Below are 27,147 nucleotides of genomic sequence, written 5' to 3'. Positions count from 1 at the left end.
TAGGCTTCCACATCATCCGAGGGTCCCATCTTCTGAAGGTAGTGGCTTGCCCTGGTCATTTTCGGAACTGGGGCTGCCGCTGCCAGTGGAAGGTTACTGATAGTCCCCCTCAGGATCTCGAGTTCCTGCTGTAAGCCCTGAGCGAACCGCTGTTGCTCCTCTCTCAGCAAGCGGTTTGTCTCTTGCTGGTTTGCATTCGCGTTTTGCAGGGCTACATTCGTCTGTTGCTGGTTTGCATTCGCCTGTTGCTGGTTTGCATTAATCTCTTGCTGGGCTATTAGCAGCTGTTGCTGGGCTGCATTCGTCTGCTGCTGGTTTGCATTAGTTTCTTGCTGGGCTATTAACAGCTGTTGCTGGGTTTCATTCGCGTCTTTCTGGGCAGCGACATTGCGTACCAGCGCACCCACCACGTCTTCCATCTTGTTTGCAGAGGATGAAAAAAAAACTTTTTTTTTTTTTTTTCTTTCAAAGTTCTTCAACCCGCAGACCCCCTAGTGCTCTGCCCGCATTCTACACCATATGTGACAAACGTCTTACTCCGGGGCTCCGTCGTTTGTCCGGGACTGTTTAGAACACGGTCTTTTAGGGTAGGTTAAATGATGAGGCGTCACGTACTGTTCCTTTAAACAGGCTATGCCTGGTTTATTCAGTCCCAGGCACTGAGACTGCCACAGTGCATACAACAGAAAACAGATCAAAACAAAAGCTGCTCACCTGAGCGATAACTTAACTTAGATATCCCTGACTCAGGGTTGGAAGTGGCTTTTCCACTTCCAACATCAAAACACGGTACTTTTGCAGTCTTACACAAATGAACAGAAAGATTGAACCTGTTTGGGGAAGAGGCTTCTCCCCTCTGTAGTTCAGCAGCCTTCCAGCCTCCTGGCTCTTGTGGGGAGACCAGAGCAAACAGGAAATCAGTCTTTCATACCTGATTCCTAATTAGCATGACAGGTGACAGAAATCAGGCAGCAGACAAACTCTGGTCTGGATCTCTCATCCCTCAGTTCCAGCGCTTGCCAAACTGTGGGATGGAGTGTATGTATTATAAGGCTGCACTCCCAGGCCAAACAGGATAGAAACTGTCTAGTATCCTGGGAGCCCTATATACGGAATTTATTACCATCCCCTGGTTTCTGTCACAATATATATATATATATATATATATACATTAGTGATAATCTATGTAACACCTATAAACAGGCCATTACTGCCTCATCAAGTCTTGCATGGAAGATAGTGCATTCAAAGGCGAACATTCTTAATTTGCACAAACACATTTCGTTATGTTTAATTAAAGCTCTTTTTTTGCTTCATGTAGTATACTGCTGCGACACACTTTATTCGAGCAAATGCCCAGTTTGTACCTGGCAGATACCTGGAATGCGCCGCTCCTCACCTCAGACAAGCCCCGTTGCGTTTGCCTTCCCAGCCATGGTTCATGCCTGGCTGACGGGCGGCTGATCTGTTAAATGATAATGATTAGGATTTAATAGGCTGCAATGCTTCGCGTGTCTACCAGATGGCATAAATTCATGAATTGTAATGCAGTATAAATATATATATATATATATATATATATATATATATATATATATATATATATATACTGTGCAGTATTGCAGCCAGCGGGAATAAAATGCTTCAATACCTGCCTGGAAAATAACGCAATGCACTCGGGCAGAAAACAGTCACAAACCTCAATACACCCGAGTATACCCACATTCGTGGGACTAGCCGAGCTCGAATAAAGTGTGTCGCCAGTGTACTGAGAGCATAAATAGGAACATGTACCATATGGTATTTAATTGTATTCATATGTAGCTCACTTCAGATTTTTATTTTGCTCATGTACCAGTGTGTGAAACCAGCTTCAATTAATATGTAATCACAGCATAGAGGAGAACACAGGGGGTGGGGTTGGGCACCGAGCCAGATCACAGGGTCATGTTATGGTCAAGTCTTGTGGGACGCCTTACAGGTGGTAGAAACAAATAAAAGGTCAGGGTGCTGTCACATCTTGGGGGAGGGACTACAGTTGTTAGAAGCTGACAAGGTGAACAGAAGTTCATCACATTAATTTGAAATGGTAATTCTATGAAGACTTTCACCCACCAGCCCACTATATATGAAAACGTACGTTAGTCATTCGTTCACTCATATCTTCTTTTAACCTTATAGAAACGCCACATTATCACACCCGTAGCATGTGTGAGCGACACACTGCATGTGTTGATGAAAGTCAGCCACATTGAGCGCTACACCTGCTTCTCTTAAATGTTCCCACAGATCACTAAAAACATTCCTTCACATTTCCACAATTAGGTACTGAATTATAAGCAGAGTCAACTTTGCTGTCATGGTAGTGATGTACATTATTATTGTTAGATTACTACACAACATATGCGGTGTATGTCCAACAGAACACTTAATTTTAGAACGCATTCCTGCATGAACATTGTATGTTGTATGGTTTTTACAATAAATGTGCCAATTAGGTTCACATGTACATTGATGTTAAGATGGATAATGTACAGCTTTGCAGAAACATATTGTCATTTCCTTATGTGATGCTCATATTTAGCCATAAATACTCCCACTACACAAACTTTATGTTAATTATGTACACATGTCAATAAAATTCTTATGTTATTCTTCTATATAGTTGCTCCTGAAGCTCATGTGTCACCTGACACTGAACATGTCTCATCACCTGGCTTATCCAGCTCATCATCAAGCATGGAAGGGGAGTGTATGAGGTGCAGGACATCTGATGTGTACATTTCTAGATGTTAATTTGCCATGCTAAATAAATGCCTTTCACATGTAATTAACTTCACATCAGTGATTCTCACAGAAGATGTAGTTTTTCATGACAACATTTATTGTGTGTGTTGTAAACTATCAGCTAGGAGTTGTGAGGTTACAACAAACTTTCATTCATTCTTCTTTCACACTGAGTCGAAACATCATTGTTACTTCAAGCATAAACTTTTAATTCGACACAAAAGTAAAATTATGGAAACATGTTATGTGTTACACTGTGAGAACAACTCTCATTATATTGATAAACAAGTGAAAGTTCCATGGCAGTTCATAATGTCTTTCTTTATTTGTAGAAGCAGATGTTGCCACTCAAGGACAAATTCACTCAAGTGACCATGAAGATGTTCCCACTCGTGGATTAACCCAGCATTCAACTCCTCCTGCTCGTGACACCTAATCAGCTATTGCAGCTTCTGAAGAAAGAATCTTGGGTGAAGAAAATTGTCGCCATTCAGAAATGATGTCAGTGCTTGAAAGGATGATATCACTGCAGGAAAGGATGCATGAAAGGTCAATATCACAAATGTCACAAATTGAAAGAGTCATCATCCAAGTTCCAAAAGAAATACAAAATGTAAACAGAACATTACAAGCAATAGTTGTGAATCTAAGCCAAGCAAATCAGTTGCGGATTACTGCAAGAGAACAACTATTCCACTTTACCCCATCTGAGGATGGATCTTTACATGCTGCAAGTTTTTCTCCCGAGTCATCAGTTCTTCATTCCCCAGTTGTGGATGAAACCGGTACAGTAGGTGCAAGTTCTGTGCAGGTCCCTGTCAACATCCAACCGCTTACATCTGTTCAAAATCAGGAACGGTCACCTACAAATGAGACACGAAAAAGAAAGTTAGGGCAACAATTACTACTAACCAGCTTTTGGAAAAAGATTAAAACACCAAAACAAGAAACTGCTCCAACCTCAGTCGTGCAATGTTTAGCAACTGCTTCACAACTGCCACAGGCCACACCCAGTGCCCCTGAAGTGCCACAGCCCACACCCAGTGCCCCTCAAGTGCCACAGCCCACACCCAGTGCCCCTCAAGTGCCACAGCCCACACCCAGTGCCCCTGAAGTGCAACAGCCCACACCCAGTGCCACTCAAGTGCCACAGCCCACACCCAGTGCCACTCAAGTGCCACAGGCCAGTACAAGTCGTACAGTTAAGGCCAAAGTACTTGGCAAAGGGAAAAGGCAAACACAACAGCCAACAAGCAGGCCTGTGACTTGCTCTCAAAAGGATAAACAAAAATAAATAATTACATTCACTAAATGTGTTGGTGTACTGGTGGTGTTTACTGCACACTATTTCATACATAGTGTATGTATGATCATGTACAGATGCTTGCTAACATTCAAGTATGTCGTTGTACACATGAATGTTTAGAAATGTTCACAGACTGAATGAAGGCATATTTTATAAATATGATGATGTATTAATCATCAGTTGATTAATGGTACAACATTACACACTTGCCATGTTTATAGAAGGTGACATTCACTTAGCTCTTGTTCAAGATGAGATGTATGTGGGTTTGTTTGTTAATGTAGATAGTCATTGCATGCTAATATTATTGACATACAACTTTAAGTACCTATCCATATAACAGCATACATTTTGATGTTGTGTTTTCTGGTGTCTTAACTCTGTAACACATTACTTACCTTAATCTTCTTTCATAGTTCATAATGTTGGAATGTGATCATGTATGTGTTTTGGTTACAATAACAGATCTGTGAGTGTGTATGAATATATCTGTAGTCTCTCTGTATCTCTATGGATATATGTATAGACACACACACACACACACACACACACACACACACACACACACACACACACACACACACACACACACACACACACACACACACACACACACACACACACACACACACACACACACACAGTGTGTGTGTGTGTATATATATATATTAACTGATAAATAGAGATCTATATATCTATATAGATATATATATGTGCCACTGTTGTCAGCAAACAGGCCTTGTGTTAATGAGATATAAATGTTAGGACACTAGTTAAAATTATGGGATCAGTATGATTGAGCCCATAATTCACTCACCTGTATTTAACTTTGAATATGATTACAACAAGGCCTACTTACACACATGAATGGCTTTAGTTTACCACTCTATATATTATATATATATATATATATATATATATATATATATATAGTTATACGTTACCGTTCCAAGGATTGGTAAACAAGAGACAGCACTCAATGTTGAAAATCAAAGTGTATTAGTGAAAGCAAAAATACATCCAGAAACCCCGGGTTTCTGGATGTATTTTTGCTTTCACTAATACACTTTGATTTTCAACATTGAGTGCTGTCTCTTGTTTACCAATCCTTGGAACGGTAACGTATAACTACATTCTCTATATGGGACGTGCACCTGTGGCTTACCAGCACCTATTGGAGTGCCAACTGCCTTATCTGACTATATATATATATATACAGTGTTCGACAAACCTATACATTTGCACGCCCCGGGCGAGTGGGTTTAACATCGTGGCGAGCTCCTATTGGCCCAAGCAGCACATGTGTGGTACTAGGTGGCGAGTAGATTTTTTTTGTTCGGCGAGTAGATTTTTTGGTGATTTGTCGACCACTGTATATATATATATATATAATCAGAATTAACAGTACAGGCCTTCATGGCTCAAAAGAGGCCTTTGTTGCTGTTAACTACTACTTGTACACAGCTGACTCAAATAGGCCCTCAAACATACTCACCCAGTAATGTTATAAACTGTAATTAAGTGTTAAGAGAATTACAACAAGGCCTGTTAGCACACAAGGCCTTCAATGTACAGATAGAGATTATATATATAGATAGATAGATAGATAGATAGATAGATAGATAGATAGATATCTCTCTCTATATATATATATCTACATATCTATATACATATATATCTACACACAATATATAATTAATTATATATAGATAAATATATATATCTATTTATATATATATATATATATATATATATATATATATATATATATCAAGAGAGACTAACAGAGAGAGTCAAAGAGAGAGAGAAACAGAGAGAGAAAGAAAAAAAAACAGATAAACAGACAGAGAGAAAAACAGAAAAATAGACACACATAGAGATGTGTGTGTATGGTTACATCTAGCATTTATAGAAATGTGTTCAGCATAGCACTGTAGATGATTTCACACACATTGTTATTGTAATTAAAAGAGTCTACTTGTTTTGCACATGTTGATTGCCTAAGCCAAAAGTAAAGTTTCGATTCCTGTGAAAATAGTATCTTACCAAAAGTATTTCAGCCAATGATTGTAACAAATTTCTTGTGGGAGAAAACCTAGGCGTATAACTGCTATGTTGTATTATAACCTTGGAAGAAACCGCAAAGATAACATGTAACTATTCACACATTCAGCAGACATCCGTATGCGTTCAACTTCACACAACGTATACTTGAAGAGAGAAGGAATGGCAGAAGCTTCCACATTGCACAGCCATCCACGAAAATCATACAAATTTTTGATTTATGAAGCAATCGAATCAACGCCAGAGAAAAGTGCAAACGTGGCCAAAATCTATGACTTGATCCAAAAGAAATATCCATACTACCAAAAACCTGACATACAACGAAATTTTAAAACTTCTGTACGATTCACTTTATCCGCAAATGAATGTTTTGAGCGTGTCCATGATCGGCTAGATCAACAATATGGATGGTGGCATGTTGCGCCATCATTTAAACTTACCATGGAACATGGAACATATCTTCTGTTAAATAGCATATTTTTGCCTAATACCTGTGACACTGAAGCCGCACCGACTGTCGCGTCTGCTGATCTACTTGCACCCTCCATTCAGCCAGACCAGATGCAAGATGGACATAACTACTATGATATGTATCCAAACTTATATGGGCAATACCTATGTGGATGGGAAAACAACCAACAACTGTACGTACCTCTGGACGTCTTGTTTGAAGAAGCCACTGCAAATCCATATGACGCCCTCATGGAGATGTGTGTGATTCAGGATACAACGGTTGCCTCAACCATGGATGATACTGTTGTCAACAAGAAAAAACAAAAAAGTTTTTTGTTGTGATGATACTGTTGTGCCTTCCTGCAGCGAGCAGTTGCCGCCAAATCAGTTTTGAATTCTACAAGAATGGTAAATACAAATTTCGTTATGCCTTTACGCCAATTATATATGTATACATTAATAATATACACCATTTGTTAGCCAAATGAGTGGATACAGCTGAACATTGCAGACAGGCTTACATGTAGCGTGCACAAAGACATTATTTTCTATAACAATATACTACATGACGAACCATTAGTACACATTGGTGACGGAGTCCTAAATCCTAGATTAGTATCGCTTTTAAAGTATCATTTCAACATGTTACACTAACTGTAACACACACACACCTCATTGTTTAGCATTCAACATAGAAAAACAAAGTGTCGCTCACATATGACTTGGGACCGTGGTCATGTCCCAAGGCGTCCTTAAAAAGGTTTACCGATGCAAGCCACACCCCCAACGAATGTGCACGTGTGAAACCGTATTGGCTGTGGCCGTAGCTTTTGTTACGGTCAGTGCAGTGTGTCATGCGCGCGCGTTGGTGGGGTGGTGCGTGCATAGCGCTGGAGGCCAATGTTAATTCAGTCGGAGGGGTGTTTGCGTGCATTTCATGGTGCCTTAACATGACGTCACACGTCTTTTGTTCGCTAATTGGCTTTTCGTCCATTTTTCCCGTTGGCACACGTCCGTTTACAAAGATTAGATATGTACGTGTGTAGAAGTGATTTTGTTTCGCTTCCATATCATTACTTCCAGCGATGATGTGCATACTGCTAGCAGCACCATGGAGGGACATGTATTGAACGCACAGCGTACACATCATTTTGCGCATGTGCTAAGACTTAGTCCACACATTCGTGACGTGCGCGCGCAACAGACGTTGTGCGCGCACATTATTATGTATACAGGCACCAGAAAAATCATATCCGTAGTAATGCCAGCAATGCCATTTGAAAAATGACACAATTCTGTATCTGTAGTTTTATCCTTGCAGTTTAAACATATACGTTACTTATACGTGAATATCCACAATCATATAGAGATGTGTTAAGCGTTGTCATGCTGAGACATATATAAATGTGCCATCTTTGAACATCATGTGTTTGCTGTATTTCACAGATGTCGCGAATGAATACATGGGACCAATGTATGATTTCAAATGAGCCAAACATTATATTAGATGATTGTGACGACGAGCGAACAAATATTATAATAACAATGTAACAATGCTTGCAATGATTGGTGCGCAGATTAACAATCACTACATAATGTTATCCTATAGTGCAAATGTTTACTATGCACTTAATTAACATAATGATGTTGCTAAGCACTGAAGTTAGAACTTATATTGTTTTTTGTTTTTTTTTCTACTAACATTATATGTATTGCCATGTGATATATGCAACCAACATTATCACTCAGCAAACACATGAATCTACTATATATTATAATCTCACGTGTGACTTTTTAAAGAATGTAAATGCTACATAACAACTCGTTGACATTGTATCTGAACGTACACAATAACAATAGGGAGGTGATAGAAACTGTTTAGTCGTGTGCATTTTATATTTTCACCTAAGTTGTAGTGCTAACCTAACATGCATGAGCTAATGAATGTTAGTTAAAGATCATGAAACCATGAACATTTGTGTGTACATTTAATTCACACGAGTAACTATAGTTTAGTGTTATTAGTAAACGTTCAACACATACATAGCTAAGTGAGGCCGATGATAAAAGCAACATTATTATGTTGGTTTATATTATTTCACGTAGAAATACATGCATCACACAAAAACTACAAAACACACACACACACACACTGTTGCTGAAATGTGTGCGTATGCAAATGTCCACTTCATTTATGTTCATATGTTAACATTAGTTATAAAGGATCATGATCATTATGAATAACTAACGTGAATGAAATAAAAATTATATTAACAACATTGTCATTGTGTTGAATGAATTAGGAAAAGTTGAGAATCCAAAGAACTATACTTTGGAATGGTGTTAACATTTTGACACATGTTACATGTACTTCAAATCAACACACATCTTTCACTTATACATACACATGTGACAATGTAGTAATCAACATGAAGATGAAGTGATACAACAACTAATCACATACATTGCAATGTTAATGATGTTTAAAACATTGGGGTCTTTTCATATAAACATGCATTGAGTGTTAACATCGCTCATGTGCATCAATGGATGTTCTCCTCCCATAATCAATAGCTGAGCAGGGTTTATCCCCTTATCTCCCCCACCCCTATATTCATGAATGGATGTTGTTACGTTTGCTAAATTACATGTTATGTAATGTCCCTACTGATTTTAAAACACACTGCACAATAACCACCAAGTGTAGCTAAACGCACATACACAATACAGAAACGACATGTTTCAATTGTCACATATTTGTCATTACGTTCTGTTTATACATCCTGTAACTATACCTGTATTGAGGTTTGCACATCGTATGACAGATGTGAATTGAAATACATACCATGAGCAGTCATTGAAGTGATATACCTTGAAAAAGAAAACATGAATGAATATAAATCATTGACATGACATGTTCATTAAGGTAAGCAACACACAAAATTGACCATTTTGTGTGTGATATGAAACAACATCTAGAATTCGTCAAATATTATCTGAAATACACAATAGTGTACACATCATTGTGACTCACATGTCACACTGCAAAATAAACATTGTATGTAACCATACTGCACTAGCTATTGACTATGGACATAGTAGGTTTATTGTGTATGCATAACCAAAAAGAGCATGTACATAAATTATAGATTTAGTACACATTATTTCTTCACGTTCACACAACACCTTTTATTGGTAAGAAGTATAATACAACCTGTTGATGAATGACATACCGGTGCCACATGCAATTGTCCACACAGCAGAGAAGAGAAAGGTGTGCGAACCATATTCATCTGTTTCCTAAGTGAATGATATTTGGACAAATGTATTTTTCAAAACAAAGAATGAATACATCTATGTAGTAATATGAACATATATGTATTTGCTTACATGAAAAATAGGTGTTTATGACATTCAGACGTGTCTCAACTCCACTGGCTGTTTGGTCAGTGTCAGCTGGTACATTGACGGGATGCTCCTCCTCCAAACCCTGACGTATGTCTGTTTGTACATTATTGCGGAGTGCCACATTGTGCAAAATGCAACATGCAATTATAATATCAGTCACTTTAGCAGGCTTATATTGAAGTGCCCCACCAGTTCTATCGAGACACCTAAATCTTGCCAAATGTCCTCTCTATGACGGATCACGTCGATATATGGGCAACATTGTACCTCTCCTCTGCTTCACTTTGAGGGTTTGCCACAGGGGTCAACAGCCACGGCCTAATTCCGTATCCTGAGTCACCTATAATCCATCGTGCATAAATATGAAACAATTAGTGTTAACATTATTACATACAACAGTTCATAGAAAAACAAGAGTTGTTTGTTAACACATCATAATATGTACTCACCCACCAGCCAACCAGGTCCAAAATAGCCTTCTTCGAAAGCATGGAAGACTGATGAGTTTCTCAGGATAGAGGAATCGTGACTGGAACCAGGGAATTTGGCTACCACATGCATAATCTTCATCGTGGCATCGCATACCACCTGTACATTCAGGGAATGGTAGTGCTTACAGTTGCAGTAAGCATGCTCACTCTGACTAGGCGGGATCAAAGCAACATGGGTGCAATCGATTGCACCCATCACACATGGTATCCCGGCTATGGTATAAAAGCCACTCCTGACTTCCAGCCACTTTGTGTGCTCTGTAGGAAAATGAATATAATTCCTAGCGCGTCTATTGAGTGCACATAGAAACTGGGTAAAGGCCCGCGAGAATGTAGATTGCGAGACCACACCCACTCTGCCCACAGTTGTCTGGAATGACGCGGAAGCAAGATAATGTAATGAGCACAGCAATTTAACAAGCACAGGGACTGCACGACCTCTGGCTGTCACAAAATCTAAAACTCCCCATATCTCTTCATAAAGAGCTAAGATTGCTGCTGAACTCAAATGATAGCGACTTACAATCTCCTCCTCACTCATCCCATCTAACAAGGTTCTCTCCCTGTACAAACGAGGACGAGGCACAACTTCTCTCCTCTCTCTTCTCCTCTCATCTCCTTGCCCTCTCCCTGTCCCTCGACCTCTCCCTCTCCCTCTTGCCTGTCCCTGCCACTGTCCCTGCCTCTGTCCCTGCCTCTGTCCCTGTCCCTTCCTTGGCCTGTGACATCCTTTCCATCAGCAAGCCTCTCGTTCAATAGAATGTTCCTCCGTCTCATAAACATTCGCATCATTTTCAGGTCTGTAGCTGTGAATGCGCAGGTAATTGTTTTCCCTTAAATACCTATGTGATGATTTCAGGTGACTTGCTGAAGTGCAAGGTCTTACATTAACATATCCAAGTAATTCACTCCCAACGTGTATCCATTAGCACTTAAAATAATTATGTATGTGTGTTCACCAGGCAATCATGATATTTGAGAATGATGTAACGTTAAGCTTTGTAGAAGCATTTATTGTTAAGTATTTCTGGAATGTGTAATGCATGTACCACTTCTGAATGCAACACTCAGTCATCTAATTAGGATACAACCATGACATTGACGTTGAGAAACTACGTTGCAACATGTATAATTTTGCATGTTATTGTCACCTGATCACACGAAGTTATTGTATGTGCATATGCATAATTTTATGGCATCAGGATAGTTGCTATTGGTTCAGTTTGAATCGTGTAAAAATGAGTTACTATTATAGATGTGTGTATAAGTTAGCATGAAGTGATTGTAATGCATCGTGTACAATGTAAACATGCAATGTTATTGAGTGTCCAATTGCAGACGTCATGAAAAGAGGGAGGTCACAAAGTACATGTAAACATGAAAACAAACAGCTACATTTACGTTTGATCATGCGTTACACATTACAAGCATTGTATAATTTATAGCAACATTACTATACGCTGGATGTGTTAGATGTGTGAAATGTGTTACATCATATAATAAATTGAAGCACACTTAAGTAACATGTTTGATATGATGTGACCTGTTCCTTTAAGAGTTGAGTATAGGATTTTCCCTTGACACATCATAACATTAAGACTAATGTGACACGCAAATCATCATAACATATAAAAGTACAATGTTATGCAAATAATAAACGTAAGGGGTGACACGATGAAGTGAATGACCTCGATACTGTAATGCCAAGCACATTTGTATTATGAGCAATAGAACGTAAACAGTACTATAATGTTATAAGTCCCCGCTCCATTGACTCCATTGATGTAGAGATGAGGTTTTTTTTCTAAGTGCCGTCCCGGCAACCTTGCTGATCCTTCTCCCCTCCAACTTGCCAACTTTAGTTGGCGGGACCAATTGCCAATGAAATCTCCATTTCTGAGTGCCGATCAGCACCGATAAGCTGATCGGGGCTACTTGAATACAGCCGATTTCAAAAAGTGCCGATAAGTGCCAATAAGTGGGTTATCGGCAGGCGCATGCCGATAAATGTTTATCGGGAAGAAAAAATGCCGATTTTGACCACTTATCGGCGCTTACTGAATCTCAAATCCAATTTTGGCGGGAAAATGTCGATAAAAGCCTTAGCGGCGCTTACTGCATGAGGCCCATAATATTGTATTTGCATTTTTTTTCTGGCATTAATCCCATTGCGATAAATATTGGAATTTGTTGAATTGAATTATTTTACTAAAATGTGTGTTATTTGGGCTCTTTTTCTCAGATCCAATATTTTTATTGAAGCAGATAAAAACTGCTTTATTTGTGGCAGTGCAACATTGAAATATTGCACAGTAAAAATAAGGCACTTTTTTTATAGGCGATAATACCGCACCTTTAGGTTACAGCAGCTTGATGTATCCAGCCTAAGTGTGCAACAGAAAACGCAAAGAGAACAAGAGAAAAACTGAAAATCTAAATGTTCACTGTTGTTGAAGATGAATAAGCAAAATTACTGTATAAAGCTGGGCCATGGTACTGCAGACCGTGCGGACGTGTCCGCACACTGAGCGAACAGACTGTCTTAAGGCAGTGTTCGCGGTTTGGGGGTGTGTGCGCACGTTAGCAGGAGGGGGCACGTGTTGTGCAAGACATCAGTTCAAACTGATTTCTTGGCGTGACAGGCCGGTCATGTTAGCGGTTTGCCCAATGAGGGCAAACCAGCTCTGTGACGTCACTGACACGCCCCTAGACACACCCACGGACGGCACACATACCATGGCCTAAAAACGCACACACTTCACGTTAGTGACGTCGGGGCCATGCACGCCTCCGCACGGGTGAAGGCACCAGCCTAACATTTGACACCCACCAATCATAATGATTGTATTTGAAAAGTATATTTTCACAGCATATCAAAACTACTGACAAAGGTATGCTGGTTTCGCTTTGCAAAACTTAAATATGTTAAGTTACAAATTAAAAGAATGTCACAAACAAATTTTCAGAAAATTGCACATTCGGTTATAAAGTCACCTACAGTATAATCCTGCAAGTTGTGCTGCTTGGAAATAACTCACTTGTGCCTTTTTGTATAATCTCTGGGATGTAAGAAAATTCAAGAAACTGTAACTGATCCAATTACATTTTTGTAAAATGTTATGTGCATAATGAGTGAATAATATCAAACAAGAACAGGGTCATAATGGACCTATTTTTATGGGGGGGGGTGATGGCAGGAGGTCGCTTACTGCCCAATATGTCCATGTGGAAGATTACACACACTCACTCACCACAACAATGGACAATCTGGTATTGCCCTCCTCAAGGTACTGAGCTGTTCCAAGTAGTTTATGGCATTTCTAAAACATATACACTCGTAAGAGTGCAGTTTTTGCCAGAGGGTCTGAATATTTGGAGACTATTGTTGCAGATGAGTGTATGGTACTTGAGGTCACGTTAACTTCGCCCTCGAGGCTCTGAAATGAGAGAGCCATGTCACCTTTCCACGTTAACCTTGTGGGAAACTATTGCCCACAATTCCTTGGTCAACATTGGGTTGGAACAGCAGCCCGTGCCTCCACTATGTTTTACTACGTCACTTTCTGGGGTGAATGGGTGTCCTGATCCTTTATTGACAGGCTGTGTCAAACCAGTCACAGACTATCATGGACCCAGACAATTGCCATTAGGCTGGTGCCATTCACAGACCACATTTGTGCATCCATGACAGTGGTGCTCCTACCAACAGCACCCTCAGCCATCTATTGACACTTAAACATTATATCGTTGAAGAACAAGGTGTTTGCGACATCTGGGAGTTTTATATAGCCTGGTGGGATTTTAGCATACAGTAGGTCAAAGTGTGCCTGCACCTCCTGTGTCAGGAGTATGCCAAAGATACTAACAGGCCTTAGGGGGAAAAGTGCTTGATCTCGAGAATCAGCTGTCTGTGTCAAGGGGATCAATTCTGCAGAGTGCGTATGTAGAGAAGTCATTGGCTCTCTGAGACGTGGCAGAATTAGAAAACTTGGGGGCATACGTATGTTCCCGCTTCCGATTCCTGAAAAGTGATGGATCATGGTTTGCGCCTGTTCTACAGATGCAAGAAAAAATGGAACCCATGGATACCAAAATCAGAGCTCTAGAATGCACAAAGGAAGCGTCCATAATTGTAATGCATATATAAAGTGTACAACATATACAAATTGAGTTTTAGATTGTTGATAATATGTTGAGAATGTAATCGGGTTCACATATGTAAGCAGGAGTCAGAGAAAGTCATGATTAGTCCAGTTTTGAGGATGTATAACTCAAGATCAATGCATTGGGGGGATGTCTGCTGGACCCGTGTGAATGGGGAACCCAGACCCTCTTTTTGGCTGACAATCATTCACCTCTGGAGCTAGACTAGTATTAGTGCTTAAAAGTCCATAGAACTTCTGATAGGATAAAGTACTCACGATCTCATAGGTCTGGAAACCCGAAATGTGTGTGCTCTTGGCCTGAAGGAAATCACCGGAAGTAGCATCCCAAGGATGAAAGGTTTAGGCTGTGCACTGTGTTCAAGAAATAATTGATGATGGAGGCTGGATAGTTCAGCAGAAAGGGTTGTTTATTGGATCTTCTGCAACATAGTAGCAAACAAGAACCTTGAGAGGAACCTCTGATGCGTTTCGTGCATGTGTGCGCTTTGACAAAGCAGGTATCCCCGCCATGTTTAAATTATCCCGCATCACGGCCCACATGACCGGGAAATTTAAACAATGCAAGGAGATGCCAGCACACCATAATGGGGCCTGTAACTCGAGAAGTAGTGGATCCCCAATTCTGAAATTAATGCGGTTCAGCTCTGGAGACCCCTTGCTTCAATACTGTGTTATCAAAATAAAATAATAGCAGCTTCATTACCTTAGCAGCTTGCCTCTAAGGCAATGAAGGGGTTAAACCAAAGTACCTGGTTTATTGGGGTAGAGGGGGTGAGTGAATGGGGTAGTTTCTCCAGGGTGGGTGGTTTGGCCTACCGGGAAGGGTTCAGGAGGGGTTAACCCCTTCATTACCTTAGAGGTAGTAATCACTATGATAATGAAAGGGCTAACTGCTCCCACTGGAGCAACTACCACTCTCACCCATCCCTTCTACCCCCAATAAACATTACAATACAAACACCAATATAATACATTGAACAACCCCCCCCCCCAATTAAAAAATAAAACATAACCAAAACATTACCCAGTCAGCATATAGTAAATTAAAGTTGTACGTACACCTTCCAGTATGAAGGCCATCCTCGTCTTCCTCTGCATCTTCAGTGGGAACCGACAGTAAAATAAAGAAAACTAACTACTGACCTGCAACCCCTTAATCACCTTAGTGGTTACTAACCACTATGGTCATTAAGGGGTCAACACCCTTCCTGCTTCCCACACGGGAGGCCTAAACACCCTCCCTGGAGTAACCACCACACCCCCAACCCCTCTACCCATTGATTGTCACAGTGGAAAACCATGTCCTCAATATGAGCATGGAGTGCCTCAATGGCAATGAATGGTCAAGCTACAAATATAAAAATAAGCACTGAATAAAATGCATTACATTTCAATTAAAAAACAAAACATTTGCCAATAAACCAATTGCTTGTCACAGTGGTAAACCATGCCCATAATATAATATGGCAAGCTACAAATTAAATAAACTTTAGATAGAAATTACAATAAGGAATCCTGGGGCTCAGAGTAATCAAACAATAGAGGAGAGACTGATGAGGTCTCCTTTCAGTATGTATATACTGCCTGTGTATCATTGTAGGAGTAACCGATCACATCACATCTGCGTTGCCCTAAAAGTGGACAGCCTGATGGGGATCCCCAAGAACTGCTCCCTTCTGCACAGGACCAGCGTGCTAAGGGTTAACATGTGCTGGTACTTTGTGCAACGTCAACCCCACCCACTGGAATGTTAATGAGCGAAGAGGACACAAAGATCTTTCTGTTCACAGATGCAACAGATTCAATCTCAACCACCCCAGGGTACATCTGCGTTGCTCCAAAGGTGGACAGGCTGATGGGGATCCCCAAGAACTGCTCCCCTCTGCACAGGACCACCGTGCTAAGGGTTAACATGTGCTTGTACTTTGGACAACGTCAACCCCACCCACTGGAATGTTAATGAGCCAAGAGGACATAAATCTTTTTGTTCACAGATGCAACAAATTAAATCTCAACCACCCCAGTGTACATCTGCGTTTACCCAAAGGTGGACAGCCTTTGGGACAGCCAAAGGGTGTTAACCGTTTGCTGCCGTTCGCTGATGTTAAACGTGCTCTATTTAAATCTGAAACTCAAAAGCCCTTTAGCCCCTGTACCCAATTTCCCAACTCTTTCTGTCCATGAAATGTCTGTGAATTTACTGTATATAATGAAGAAGTGCCCGGGCGCTACCTCAAATGGAAGTGGTGGGGAAAACCAAACTTGTAAAAAATGTATAAAACCTTGTTATGGTGTTTTGGGTCCCCACTTGTCTTCTTAATGCCCTCCTATGACTCAGACCCCCCACAGGATCTATCCGAGATCCTTAGTGGTAATGGAAACAGAAAAAGAAGGGGGAGCACTGGTTAGGGGATGATGGAGGGTATTGGTATTTTCAGTGAAGTATGAAATACAGATATAGCAATACCCAAGCTTTCTTAGCTGTAGTGTGGGGAAGGTGGTATAACAAAGGATAAATAGATAAAACTTACACGGCCCTGTGTAAGTATGGCTCGCATCAAGGTATCTTTTGTTTTTTTCTTCCTTTGTTCGGCCGGTACGACAGTCTTCCTTCCCTGTTTCTCACAGTGATTTCCCTGCTTCTGCCGTAGTCTGTTTACACTCGAAGTCGCAGTGTTCCCCTCGGAGTAAAGGAACAAAGTTAGATCATAACAGATACAGTACAAGGGTAAGTAAATGCTTAGAGCGGGTAACTGATAGGGGAAATGGGACAATTAAAGCAGATTGAACTGCAAACACTCACACGGGCCAGTGTGAGTGTAATCCTGTAAGAAACATCTCTTCAGGATTACACTCACACGGACTCGGCACAAGTATCGCGGGTGCGGGGAGGTCGATGCAGGTCGATGCAGGCGAGCGGGTCGCTGGAGACTCGCGGCGAGCAGAGGTAAAGGGCGCCACCATGTCAGGGAGGTTCGCGCATGCGCAGCAAGCACCCGGCGGCCATTACAAGTTCACGCATGCGCATAGGCTTCACAGTCATTACATACAGGCTATGCATGGGAACTACAAGCTCCATAGTGCTTTGGGGCATAGGGTAAAGGGTGCAGCTCAGCCATTTGGGCTGTTAGGATCCTCTAAGGAGAAGAGATACATTTCTGTGCACTTGGGGCCACGCTAATTAGTTGGAGCCAGGACAGACAAGGGGAATGTAGGGTCTGAGTGTCAGTGGCACTCAGACTAGGCCAGAGAATCCCCTTAGGTCCCAGATAGACCCCAATCACGTGTAGCTTGTGGCTGCTTCAGGGAAGGCCCTTAGATTGGGACGCTTCCCCATTTTACTGTATTGTCAGGGACACAGTGAAAACGCTGCGCGGTGATCGTGGCCTGTGATCTGGGACCAGACCACTGCTGGGTTATCAAAGACTCTTAAAGGTGAGACCCTTCTACAGGAGTCCACCCAACACAGAGGATGATGCCATCACAGAGGGCCACATCGCTGGATCAGAGGGATCCTTATTGCTAAGTCGGCCGCACCGAGTACTGGAGTACTCGGCAGGTACCTCAATAAAGTGCACCAATAGTTCACGATAGCGCTACTCCCTACACTTTTGGGTGGGCTGGACACTGGGAAAGGACATCAGGGTGTTGGTGCCTAGCGGTTAAATAAGAGAAGCGCAAAATAAATAACAATAGTAAGGCTCCTATGTACTGCTCAAAATCAACAGTCTCTAGAAACAGTGTACAAGATTTAATGGTGAACAATATAAGCGCAATTGAGTGCAACCAACACAAACAAATAAACCAGTGATACCCAATGAAGCTCAAGTGTCAAGTGAACAAGTGAACAAATTCCTCAAGTGTCAAGTGAACAAATTCACTCACATGAATTTCAACAGGAGAATATCTGGTCACGCTTAACTCCTCTTAAAGAATACAGAGAGAGAACATAGCGTGATACAGTTTAATGAACATGCATATATATAAGTGGAAAAAGGCAAACTCACATATTCATCTTTAAAACGCATTGAGTGCTATAAGGGCACACTAACACATTTAGTGCTATAAAGGCACACTATTGGTGTCTAGCACCCGATGTACTTTGGGACACTCACTGGTGGTACCGGGCGGGGTGTTCATTATACTGTGAGGTGGTGTTTATGTTATATGTTTTGTCCGTAAAGGTTGTTATTATATACGTGTGTGCTTACTATTACTATTGGTTCCTGTGAAGGGCTCCTCCCACAACGCTGGAATCCCTTTCAGGTGGAGGTGCTGCACCGAGACGATAATTATACCACCCCGGGCTTACCGTGGTGGAGGCTTTGGCCCTCTGTGAGTCAACAGGTAACGGCACCACCGGTAGTCTCTCTATTTAGGGGGACAAAGGGCTACATATTCATCTTTCTCTGAATGACTGCTTGTAGTCACACTTGTATTTTGATCAGAAATAATGAATTTGTGTGCTTTAGAATGACATTATTTACAACTTGCCACATTTTTATCTATGTTCAAATATGTTTCCATCCCAGATTGCATACCTACTGTACTATGCTACATATTTCAAAACAATTTCTCCCTTTTTTTAACAACTGTACTTTTGTTCTTCAACACTTTAATGAATTGGGATTTGTTAGATAATGTGTGTATTTTTTCTGTCTGGAAAAGTATGTCAAAACATTTTTTGTTTGTCTTATTTAAAATCACAGTTGCCTTGACTACATTTTCACTGAATGGCTTCTCCTTCTCTTTTGCTGTAAAGCTTCCTATCTAATGTAAGTTTGTGTTTTTGAGCCATCTATCAGTGTAGAAATATTTTAATATTTGCTCTACAGTGGCCCCTACTGGTATTCATCAGGTCCCCAGTGTAAACATTTTAACATATTCAGTATTATCCTACTACTGGTTTTCCTGTTCAATCTATATTAATTCTATGTTCTGTACAGTGAAACAAATATTTATTCATAGATCCTACTTACTACATATTGAATTATTAAGATTCCTAAGCAGTTAGTCACAACACTACTGTAGTGCCGACGAGTATTCTAAAACAAATCTGGGACAATCACCAACATGACCCAGGTACATGCTGGATATATGCTGCAACATTTCAGTGACATTTCTGCAGACAGACTAATGGCCCATCGGATTAACAGCGGGGGTCCCTGGCAGTCCCATTCAAACTGAATGGGACTGCCAAGGAACCCTGCTATGTTAATCCAATGGGCCATTAGTCTCTGCAGAAATGTCACTGAAATGTTGCAGCATGTACCCAGCATGTACCTGGATCTTGTTGGTGATAGCCCGAGATTTTCCAAGGCAAGTTTAAGGCAAGTTTTAGAATACTCGTCCGTGCACCTGTATATCTAAACAATTCAATGTGTTGTAAGTAGGATGTATGAATGAATGAACATTTGCTTCACTGCACTGTACAGTACATAGAATAACATCTGTAATCAATGTAAAGTATGAGTATTACTTACAATATCATTTTTACAGTACTTTAGATGTGTACTTTTGAACTGTAGACTTCTAGGGAAAAAGCAACATTTTTTTACATTTACATTTTTCTGTAAATGGCAACAAAATCTACAAGTTAATCACAGACAAATTGTGAACTAAATTATCAAACTTTACTACTGTATGAATATGAAACATACTGTATAAAGAAGACGCCACCACTTCAAGCAGATGAAAGCAAAATACTTTGGGGGAGAATGTAATGGTGCTCACCACAAACAGGACTTAGACCGCGGGGCTGAGGTGGGGATACAGTTAACCGCCGACCTACAACCACGAGACCAGGTCCAGATTGCAGAGTCGGGTTTGTGTAGCCGGGTCAGTGTAGGAGAGTTTGGTTAGGACGAGGTACTTGACGTTGTTAGGGATTGGAGAGAGAAGAGTAGTCGTAATCCGTTGCCGTGGTCGAGGAGAGGAGAGAGCGGGAGTCCAGTAACGAGCCAAGGTCCAGGGGTACGAGAAGACAGAGGTCCGGGCACGATCTGGGGTCACAACGAAGAAAACAAGACAAGGAAACGGCAAAACACAGCAGCAAGCAGATTGTAGCAAGCACGGTACATAAACAGTAGTTTGTGGGAGAACTGGCTCAGTACTTAAAGGGGAGGCAGCCAATGGTAATGGCAGTACACAGCTGCAGGGAAATGAGAAATCAGACATAGGCTGAGGAGTAATTGACTGAATTAACCGCTCGTGTGCTTCTGGAAATGTGGCGCCGCCGTGTATTGGAGACAGGATCATCCTCTATTGTGTCACGAGAGGTGGTACAGGGGCGGAGCCTAGCCTAGATCCTGACAGTACCACCCCCCCCCCCTTCAGGGTCAGCCTCCAGGCGACCTAGGGATTGATTAGGAGGATATTTGCGGTAAAAGGCTTGGGTAAGTCTTGAGGCATGTACTTGTTGCCGGGAAATCCACTCTCGTTCCTCTGGACCAAAACCCTTCAAATGTACAAGGTATTGAAGTCTTCCCCTTGAGATTCTGGAATCGAGAATCGCCTGGACTTCGAACTCTTGTTGGCCCTCCACTAGGGTAGGTTGAGGGGGTAAGTCCAGGAGATTGTGGATCCTGAATGAAGGATTTCAAGAAGGACATGTGGAACACCGATGGAATTTTTATAGAAGCTGACAGTTTCAACAAATAGGCAACTTGATTGATCTTTTCCGTGTTGAAGAAAGGTCCAATGTTCCTTGGTGCTAACTTTGGAGAGATTACCTTCAGGTGGATGTTCTTTGTCGAAAGCCAAACCTTTTGCCCTGGTGTGTAAGTGGAAGTCTCCCGACGATGACGGTCTGCTTGCTTTTTTTGTGCAGAGATGCCGTTTTTAAGGTTTTCCTGAATTTTATCCCAGGACTCCTGGAGGTATTGGATCCTGTTCTTTGCCACGGGAACTCCAGAACTGAGAACAGTGGTCGGAAGCGCAGAAGAATGAAACCCATAGTTGGTGAAGAAGGGGGATTGTTGAGTGGATTCATTTCTTAAATTGTTATGGGAAAATTCCACCCATGGCAGAAGGTCCGTCCAATTGTCCTGAGCATCCGAAATGAAACAGTGGATGAACTGCTCAAGGGATTGATTGGTATGTTCTGTTTGACCATTGGTTCGTGGATGATATCCAGAGGAAAAGTGTAGGGCCATCGCCTAGTTGTTGGCAGAAGTCCCTCCAGAATTTAGAAATAAATTGAGAACCTCGGTCAGAGACGATAACTTGAGGTGTTCTGTGAAGGCGAAAGATCTCCCTGATGAACACATCAGACAGTCTGAGAGCACTGGGTAGGCCTTTGAGTGGGACAAAGTCTGCCTGTTTGGAGAAGCGGTCGTACACCACCAAAATAGTATCCATCCCCTTAGAGCTAGGCAACTCCACAATGAAGTCCATGGAAAGGTGAGTCCATGAATGATCCGGAATCGGAATGGGTTGAAGAAGGCCCGATGGCCTTTTGCGAGGCGTCTTGTTCTGAGCGCAAGTGGCATATGACGAGAGGAAGATCTTAATATCCTTGCGCATACCTGGCCACCAAAAAGTCAGCTCCAAAAGGTCGATCGTCCTCATAGTACCTGGATGACTGGCAGTTTTATATGCATGACCCCATTCCTTTACCTTCCTGTGAAAAGTAGGTGGCATGAATATGCATCCTTATGGAACCTTGAGACTCTCTGGGACAAGAACTTAAGCCTTTGTGATGTCGCATAAGGCATCGGTGTTGGCTGAAAGTATACAGGCCGGGGGAAGTATAGTCTCCTGGCGACCCTCCATCTTATCTTACACCAGGAATTGTCAGGAGAGAGCTTCTGCCTTTATATTCTTAGATATTCATACAGTTGTGGTGAGCGCATGGAGATAAAAAAGATACAAAATGCAGCTAAAAAAGCCTAACAACTGATCATACAACCATGCACATGGGAAAGACAGGGTCATAATCAGACTAATGGATACATGCAACTGGTGCCAGCTCTACTCCCACGGGCAAGTGTGAGCCAGTCCTCTCAAGGTTTCTCTCAATTCATCTACTCTTATCCCGTCTGAGGTCTGCTTGAAGAGGTCAAATAATGTCTAGGAATAGCTTTCAAAGGGTGCACCCTCTGCTTAGACTCCAAATAGGGGCGAAAACATGCTCATATAAGAGAAATTGGTATTTTATTACAACAAAAGGTAAGTATACAGGACTTACATATAAATAAAACACTTCCAGCCTCTGTACCCTTTATGTCAGCTCGTGCAGGGATCCCCCTGTTGCCGCATCCGGTCACAGGGACTGTGACAGAGCCTTTCACTCGGGAACTACGGTGGCCTTCTGTGGTCACAAAAGACACAGGACTACGCGTTTCGCGAGTGGTCTCGCTTCGTCAGGTCCTGTCGGCAATGTAGATGGGAGCTATCTTTATACCCGATACTCAGGTGTACATAATAACAATCAATATTAATCAAAATCACAGTTATACTCTCAGACATACAATCTGCTGCTTCTTGCTAAAACCCGCCTGTCATAAAGATGTATTACACAGATTAAAACATATCATAAAAGCACATAGAAGGGTTGTATTGATTTCTTTGTTAGTATTACAATGGCTAAAAAGCCCTGATGGTAAAGCGGAACAAACAATAATTATTTTAAGTAACATATGCTAAGACCTATGTAATCAATAAGCATTATTTAAATATTACTTAATCCATAATGAAATCTTAGGTTCCTGTCCAGCTAGAAATAACATTTCAAGTTTATGCGTGGAGCTCAAAACACAGAAGAGTGTGGCTCCCTCTGGTGGATCTCCAAAAACATTTGCCAACTCTTATCTCATGCTTGAAAAAACTGATGGCAAGGTATACATAAATTATACATAAAACCATACATCCTGTACAAAGGTATGATATAAGACATATATTTATCGCAGTATGATCTTACCCACAGAGTCATAATCAGACTACTAATTGAAAGTCCTTATTCTGCTCAAATGGCTATAAATCAAATGGCATGCATATCGTCGTAATTTCTAAACATAATTACATAGTATTTTTAAAAACATAATTAGTTTTATTTTTTATTTTTTTTAAAATCTTTAAAAACTATAAAAAATATATAAAAATATATACCTGTTGGATGCATAACATATCAAATGTCAATGGACTCCCTTACCATATGTCCCATAGATTCTTTATATAATCATAGCATATACAATGGAATACAGATATCTATATCAAAAATGGTAGTGGTAGCAAATTCACAACAACCCCTCTTAGAGGGAATACAGCCCCCCAAAAAACACTGAACTAATTTCTTATATATATAACCGACAGATATCATGACAGATGGATAAAATAATCTCACAACAATAATGATGACTTCACAACAACCCCTCATTAGAGGGAATGTAACTCAGAAAGATCTTATCTAAATAGACATCATATGTCCTATATCACTTACTTGCACATAAATAAGGCCCCAATGATGACCTCCAGAAAAATTTAAACAAACTAATTCAACATAATGGCGCAACTCCATGTGTGTCTGAAAGACAGGGGGGAATGTTGGGAAAAATATTAGAACAAACATTAGTTCCATTTAAATACACAAGAATACAAAACTACCTAAAAAAGTATAATATAGTTGGAACAGTTCTGATCGAAATCAGACAAAAGCTCCCAGATCAATGACGACATTGAGGCCTTGCGGTGTCAATGTCTGCAGTTTGTATATCCAAAATGTCTCTTTTTTGGATAATCTGGTGATATGATTCCCCCCCTCCCCATTTCACAGGGACCATTTCTATTGCCCTATAAATAAGGCCTGAAGGGTCTTTATTGTGGGTGTCGAGAAAATGTCTCGACACACTGTGTGTCAGGAGACCTCTCCTGATGTTGCCCATGTGTTCCAGTATGCGGACTCTCAGTGGTCGACTGGTATGTCCAACATACTGGAAGCCACATGGGCACTAAAGGAGGTAGACTACAAATGTGGTGCGACAGTTGAGGAGCTGGTGTGTATTAAAGGTTTCACCTGTAGATTTGGAGGAAAAAATGACTTTCTCTGTAGATCCTTGCGTTCACGCTTTGCAAGCAAAGCATTTAAAGAAACCCACTGGTTTGGGTAGCCAGTGTGTAGGGTTACTCCCTTTGATACTTTTAAACATACTTGGAGCCAACTTGGTTTTGATGTTTTCTGCCCTTCTCTATAAGACTCTTGCTTGTTTAGGAATGTTATCCTTCAGTACCGGATCTTTGATCAAAATGTACCAGTAATGAATGGTACATTATAATTGCCACTCACATCTTTCTTTTTTAACCTTTGGTAGATCAGGTCTTTGTAGTGTCAATGTTTTATTGATAGCAATATCGAGAGCTTCATTGTCATTTTTCCTCTCCAAAGAGCGGATCTTAAGTACGACTGCCTGGTCTTTAAAAATTGAGTCATCTGTATAATTCCTCCTCAGGCGTCTAAATTGGCTTGGAGGTATATTATCCAGCCACTTCTTGTGGTAACAGCTTATTTTTAAAAGGTCATTGTTGCAGTCTACGTTTTTAAAAAATGTTTTCGTTTTAATTTTGTCATCCTCTATATAGACTGTCAAATCTAAAAAAAATCAATCTAATTTTAACTCGTCTGTTGTAAAAACAAGATTGTGTTTGTTATCATTAATGTATTCTAAAAATCTGTTTAATACCACATCACTCCCCTTCCAAATAAAAAAGATGTGTCTATATAGCGGCGCCACAGGACCAGGTCTGCGCCGAATTCATGGTCAGACCAAATAGTGTCTTGCTCCCATACATCCATGAATAAATTCGCATAACTCGGCGCAAACCTGGAACCATCACTGTACCGCATTTCTGTAGATAGTATGATCCATTGAAATTAAAAACTTTATGTTTCAATATAAATATTATCCCCTCCAAGATAAAATCCCTCTGCAGTACTGGGATTGTTGGATCAGCCCACACTGTGGTCAATGGCTGTATATAGTGATGTCACATCACTTGTACATAAAATAAAATCATCTTTCCAATTAAAACCAGATAATATATTTAAAACTTCAGTCATATCTCTGAGATAGGATATCATACCGGCAACATACGTTTGCAAGAAAAAATCAATGTATTGCGACAAATTGGAGGTAAGGGACCTGTGACAGGGTAAACAAAAGCCAACAGTTATATGCCTGGAAAACCTATGTCTTGTCTGCAGTGCAGCAATGACTAGGTTAACTTCAGCTGGGAACCTCAGGACAATTAGTTGGATCCCAGCTGCCTAATCAAGGTGTGTTAAAACCCAGGCTGTAGACACATGGAGGCTGTCTGTTGAGGAGTGAGGAGTAAGCTACTAAAGAGATTGCTGAAGAGAATTCCTGATACAAGGTCTGATTAGCTAAGTAAATGAATTGTGAACTGTCTGTGCCCTGCATAGAAAAGGGTAGCTGCATTATTTTTAGACTGTTTGGTTTGGTCTGCTGAAGAAAAAGCCATTTTTCTTTTCTCTTGTTTGCTGAAGGAAAAAGCTATTTTTGTTTTGTGTGCTGTATATCTTTTTAAGACTAAATAAATAAGCCTTGTCACGAAACCCGCGTGTGTCGTTGCATGTACCCTGCAACATATGGTGTCAAGAAGTGAGATTAAAGGGCCACACACACACACACACAAGAATGGAAGAAATGTTGAAAGCGTTTCTGTGCGAGCAGACCCCCGATACTCCTTAGGAAAATGGCTCAGAATGAGGATCCAGAGGCTTTTTTACTAACATTTGAAAGAGTCCCGAAGCTCAGGGCTGGGCTGCAGATCGCTGGGCAACTGCTTTGGCCCCGCTCCTCATAGGGGAAGCCCAGGCCTCATATCAGGTCCTCCCTACAGATCAGGCAATGGACTACCGACAAGTAAAATCCACCATACTGGCTCGCTTAGGTCTGACCCCAGAGACCTACCGGCAGCAGTTCCGGAACATGCAGTACACCGCTAAGATGAGACTCCGGGTTCTCGCACAGCGATTATTGGACTTGTGTACGCGCTGGATACAACCCGAGGAGTGCACTAAAGAGGCAATTCTTGAGCAGGTGGTTTTGGAACAATTTCTACAAATAATATCCCCTGCCGCACGCTCATGGGTAACACGCCACGCTGCTGAAACCCTAGCTTTGGCGGTCCGACTTGTGGAGAACTTCCTTGGGGCTGAGCAGCAGGCGAGTGTCCTGGACCCGACTCCACCGGCACTTGCGGACGCCCAAAGAGGGAGGTCGGATCAATGGGGAACCTACGGCCCATCACGGAACCGCCAAGTCCAAAGGAAGGAGCAGTCGTTCCAGCAAGGACGGAGTCCAAATGCTGGTCCCCGCAGAGACCCTCATCTCCTTCCGGATGTCGGCTCGTCGCAAAGTGAGAGGAACTTCTGAGGACGTCGCCCACAGGACCCACCAGATGCCTGGTCTCCAGTAACCGGTCCAGCGGAGCGCTATCCACAGCCCCCTCCTGA

Source organism: Ascaphus truei, chromosome 3 (genome assembly GCF_040206685.1).
Source record: "Ascaphus truei isolate aAscTru1 chromosome 3, aAscTru1.hap1, whole genome shotgun sequence".
NCBI classification, from domain to species: domain Eukaryota; kingdom Metazoa; phylum Chordata; class Amphibia; order Anura; family Ascaphidae; genus Ascaphus; species Ascaphus truei.
This window is presented reverse-complemented; position numbering follows the sequence as displayed.